The sequence below is a fragment of the Octopus sinensis genome, linkage group LG8 (genome assembly GCF_006345805.1).
Source record: "Octopus sinensis linkage group LG8, ASM634580v1, whole genome shotgun sequence".
In the NCBI taxonomy this organism is placed as follows: Eukaryota; Metazoa; Mollusca; class Cephalopoda; order Octopoda; family Octopodidae; genus Octopus; species Octopus sinensis.
Window position 1 is genome coordinate 36,267,780 of NC_043004.1, and position 5,785 is coordinate 36,273,564.

A 5,785-nucleotide genomic window follows, 5' to 3' on the forward strand; every position below is an offset into this window, starting at 1 on the left:
ATACGCACCGTGTTTATAATCTATATCTCTGTATATAGAGGGGGGTATTAACTCCGGATTGGTTTGGTGTGAGAAAAGACGGGACGGTCACGTCTGCAACGGTTCTCTTCATATTTCTGATCGATCAAGTCTGACCCGCGGATAAAACTCATTCACTAGATTCAATGTATGCACAGATTCATGTAAGCTCACACACACACATACACTATACTCCTATATATAAGCATACACTCATGCACACAAATTTCTTCTGTTATAGCTACTATTATTGACTCATCTCTCTATATTATAAAGCTGAAGTTGTCTGTGTATGGCAGGTTTGGTAACCTTCAGCTAACCCTATCTCCTCCGAGACCCTGCGGCGCAAGTTGACCAAAATTGAGAGTATGATAGAAAAAGGCTTGCTCTTCATTCCGTAGAAGATAAAATTCAAATCGGACCATGTTAAGACCAAAAATTATTTACATCAAAAAGGTACTATTTTTCTATGAAAATCCCTATTTTTACGATTTTTTGACTGCTGTGTCGCCATTTTTCGGTGTATTTCAACCAGAAAAATGTTCACTTAAAGAGAATAACAAGCTACATAATGCAATGTTTTTACTTTTCAAAAATTCCAATTCTAAAGGGTCGAAACAAACCCGAGCAACACCGGGCGATACTGCTAGTTATCGATACGTGGATTCCATCTAATTAGTGTCCCATTCTTTTTATCTTAATCTTACTCTTAATACTAAGACACACATGTTCCATGTACGATGAATTATGAACATCCAGAAATGGATTCACTTTTCTAAAATATAGAGACATGCAGGTTTCCGTGTTGCTATGTACTCTCATCAGTGTAGCGTTTAAAATAAAGCTTGAATTACAAATTTAAATTGCCATAGCATGTTCGCTTTCTCTTTTGGAATATAAAATGCCAGAAAGTTCGATGGCGGCGTTGAATCTTTTGTAGCAGAATTGTTTATTATGAAATTCAACATCAGAAAAAATACAAACTTCCCGTTGAAACTCTACTCTCTCTATCTTTATCTCTCTGACTCTCGCCTCTCTCTTATATATATATATATATATATATATATATATATTATATATATATATATATATATATATGTGTTGTGTTGTGTGTGTGTGTGTGTGTTGTGTGTGTGTGTGTGTGTGTGTATAAGCATACAGTTATACATGCTTGTATAAACATATACATAGAACACACACGCATTTGCATTCACATAGGTTAAAAACTACAGGAAAAAATTGAGAACAATTGATAAGAAAATATTGGCAAGTTTATGAAAATATGCTGTCGGTTACAATTGTTTAATCCAACTTATTCATGCTAAAAGAGAAAGGAAAATGTATCAAAATAAATTGGGTTTCCTCTGATCCACATGAGGCTAGTCTTCTTGTGGACCAAGTAACAACCTCGTCTGAACTTCCAAAATTGATATAATGAAAGATTAATTTTATTTCAACTGTTTTCCTTTCTCTTATTGACGTCTACAATTGAAACTGCTTACGTATTTTGGTTAGAACTTTTCTCAAGATAAAGGTTTCAAAGCATGTTATCCTTTTGTTTTGTTTTTTATATAAATTTACTCCAGTGAAACCTCTTAAATTTTAAGCTCCTTCTCTCTCTCTCTCTCTCTCTCTCTCTCCACCTCTCTCTCTCTTTCTCCCTCTCTCTCTCTCATACACATATACATAGATACATACATACATACATACATATATATATATACACACACACACACACACACACACGTACACGCATATAAATATATATAGTCACATACACAAACATATACCACATACATATATATATGAAGAGTAGTTGGGGCGTGGGGGGCCACCGCTAAGGTCCACCTTCGCGCCCCATGATGCGTCCAGGATGCATGGAGGACGGTGGCTGAAAGAGAGCCCGATGACAGACGCAGGGAGCCGAAGTGTTCCAGTCAGCACCCCCTTCCCCGATTCGATCCCTTGCCGGCTTCGGACGCCGCTCGGGCTTTCTCCTAGGAGTGGGTGTGTGATAAGTAACTTGCTAACCAGCCACATGTTTCCGTGGCACCTTAGGAGAGTATCTTCTACTATAGCCTCGGACCGACCAAAACCTTGTGAGTGGATTTGGTAGACGGAAACTGAAAAAAAGCCCATCGTTTATGTATGTATGTATGTATATATATGTATGTATATATATATATATATATATATATATATATATTTTAATCAATTTAGGGTAGCAAAAAATTCAGTAAAAATTTATCGCTACCAGCGGCCTAATGAAAAGAGAAAATAGTCAAAGACTAAATATGTATAAATATAACAATTTAGGAATGGCCTAGACAGGCCATTCGTCCACTAGAAAGAGCAGCCATAACTCCAACCGCCAAGTAGTGTAATTCGGAAATAAGGTGAAAATTTAAAAAATTTACCCTAATTCATCTTTTATACGATGCATCGTTTCAGTGTCTTTAATGATAGACCAGCTTAATTAAATTAAATTAAGCTAGTCTACCATAGGTCACACTTCATCAGTAAAAGAAACCTGGGAGAGACGGATATATACGAGGCGACTGTATCAATGCCTCGGGAATATCTGTCTTAAAATTTTCAAGACCAACGCATTCGCGCCAAACTTATCGGCAGCAAATATAAACTGCCGATTCAATCTCAGAATTAGTCAGAAAATATCAATTAATCAATTTAAGGGTAGCAAAAAATTCAGTAAAAATTTATCGCTACCAGCGGCCTAATGGAAAAGAGAAAATAGTCAAAGACAAATATTATAAATATAACAATTTAGGAATGGCCTAGACAGGCCATTCGTCCACTAGAAAGAGCAGCCATAACTCCAACCGCCAAGTAGTGTAATTCGGAAATAAGGTGAAAATTTAAAAAATTAAAAACATTTACCCTAATTCAGGGTAAATGAATTAGGGTAAATGTTTTTAAATTTTCACCTTATTTCCGAATTACACTACTTGGCGGTTGGAGTTATGGCTGCTCTTTCTAGTGGACGAATGGCCTGTCTAGGCCATTCCTAAATTGTTATATTTATACATATTTAGTCTTTGACTATTTTCTCTTTTCCATTAGGCCGCTGGTAGCGATAAATTTTTACTGAATTTTTTGCTACCCTAAATTGATTAATTGATAATTTTCTGACTAATTCTGAGATTGAATCGGCAGTTTATATTTGCTGCCGATAAGTTTGGCGCGAATGCGTTGGTCTTGAAAATTTTAAGACAGATATTCCCGAGGCATTGATACAGTCGCCTCGTACATATCCGTCTCTCCCAGGTTTCTTTTACTGATGAAGTGTGACCTATGGTAGACTAGCTTAATTTAATTTAATTAAGCTGGTCTATCATTAAAGACACTGAAAACGATGCATCGTATAAAAGATGAATTAGGGTAAATGTTTTTAAATTTTCACCTTATTTCCGAATTACACTACTTGGCGGTTGGAGTTATGGCTGCTCTTTCTAGTGGACGAATGGCCTGTCTAGGCCATTCCTAAATTGTTATATATATATTATATATATATATATATGTGTGTGTGTGTGTGTGTGTGTATATATATATGTGTGTGTGTTGTTGTTTGTTTGTGTGTCTGTTTGCCAAAATTCGAAACCAATATTACTGTATACTGTTACTGTTATATATATATATATATATATATCTATATATATATATATGTTACATGAGAAAATGCGAGCAAGAGAAATAATATTCTTATGATTATAAACCTATAAAAGCACAGGACAAGTTATTACACTTGGAAAAGTTCAGGATAAGTTATTACATCTGGTAAAGTACAGAATAAGAACATTTTTACTGGACATATTGCAGATAAGGATAAAATCTGAATATTAAAAATTATGTGATTTTAATTTTCAAGGTAACATTATAATTAAAAGAAGTACCATCATTTTGTTAAAATATTGACAAACTAGAATAGTTGAAAAACGAGAGCCAGAAGTACCAGTATAACTAAAGTTCTATGCAAAGTAGAATAGTATATATATTCATTATATAAAAATATAATTATTGGGTCAAGAGTAGAAATGTGAAGATTTGGCAATTACTTTACTGTGAATTTGTTGTTATAGGTAGATTTTACTGTAATATATTAATAATTTTTGTATTATTCTATTTATTGTACTAACTAATTATGTAACTACTATTATTTTTTATAACTTATTTTCAAATTTCTAATTATTAATCAATAATTTTAAAATGAATTGTTTTTAAAGTGCAAAAAATATTTTGTGTTATTACAAATAGAAGTAATAACTTGTAATAAAATTTTTAGCTTTAATAAAATCTAATATTTTCTAAATCTTAAATATTTTATTCGAATAAAAGAATATTATTTCTCTTGCTCGCATTTTTCCATGTAATATATATATATATATAACAGTAACCAGTGTACAGTAATATTGGTTTTGAATTTTGGCACAAGGCCACTATTTTCGGGGAAAGGATACTAGTCGATTACGTTGACCCTAGTATCAAACTGGTACTTATTTTGTCGGCCCTGGAAGTCAGCTGCGGCGGAATTTGAACTCAGAGCGCAAAGCCTGACGAAATACCGCTAAACATTTTGCTGGACGTGCTTACTCATTCATCCAGCTTGCCGCCTTATATGTAAGATATTTTTTCATGGCACGTGATTGACATTCGAACTTACAAACAGGTAAACAGTGAGCAGTAGTATAATAAAAAAAGCAAAAGATTGAATGAAAGCATAAACGGTACTTTGCTGAACAGCTGAAGGCGAGGAGTGGGCTGGCGATAGTGGTAGACTACTTTAATCTAATCACATTCAAAGTCCTGACATAGTTTTAGGCGTAGATGTGATGGCTGTAATAGCATCAACTGATGATATACGAATGTTGACAAGCGGTACACGTTGTTTGGAGTGTCTGACCAATAAATATTTACTGCAGTTGATAGCATAACAAGATAATTTTCAGTTCACTGAATCTGGAAGTTGTAGTACTGATTAAGAAGAACGAGATCAAACGGAACATTATTGATAAATTCTGGTCCATAACTCTGACGAAATTTAAGAATTTGGTCAAGGTTTTCGGAAAGAAGTTGGTTCAAGTCGACAGTAGTATAAGCGAGAAAGTACAAGCTTTTAGATCCCGGGTAGGTATTCACCATAAACAGGGATTCATGCCGATACATTATGGGGAGGTGAGAAACTAATTACGCTTATTAGGGCTCTGGTCGATTTGGATGAGCGAAATAATTTTAAAAGGGTTCACTATGGTTACTTGGAGGGTATCCTCCAAGGAGATGGTTGCTGTGAACTTCGATACCATAAAGGTGTTCGAGAACGCAGAAGTCGTGATTGGCGACACCACCCTAAAAAAAATAGGAGGCAGGAACATAAGAAAAAAAATCAACCTGGACAAGTCGAGAGGCTTGCAGCTCAACAAGTGAAAAGGTGTGTGTACACAACTCGCTAGATCACAGGAAGCTAGATAGAGGGACCGATTCCAAACCGGGAATGTCTGTAATTTCTCTTCACATAGAATGATGCTATCCACTGGTCAGGCTTTCTACTTGTTGCCAAGATACTTTTTTTATGGTGGCTGATGTAAACACATGAACAAAATAAGAATAAACAAAAACAACAACAACAAAAACAAATTACATGAACGTATATAAACAGAAGATACAAATATTACAGGCATCCCCACACACACACTAAATAAACATAGACGCACATAGAGATATAAGCATGCGCAAATGAAGACATACAATAGAA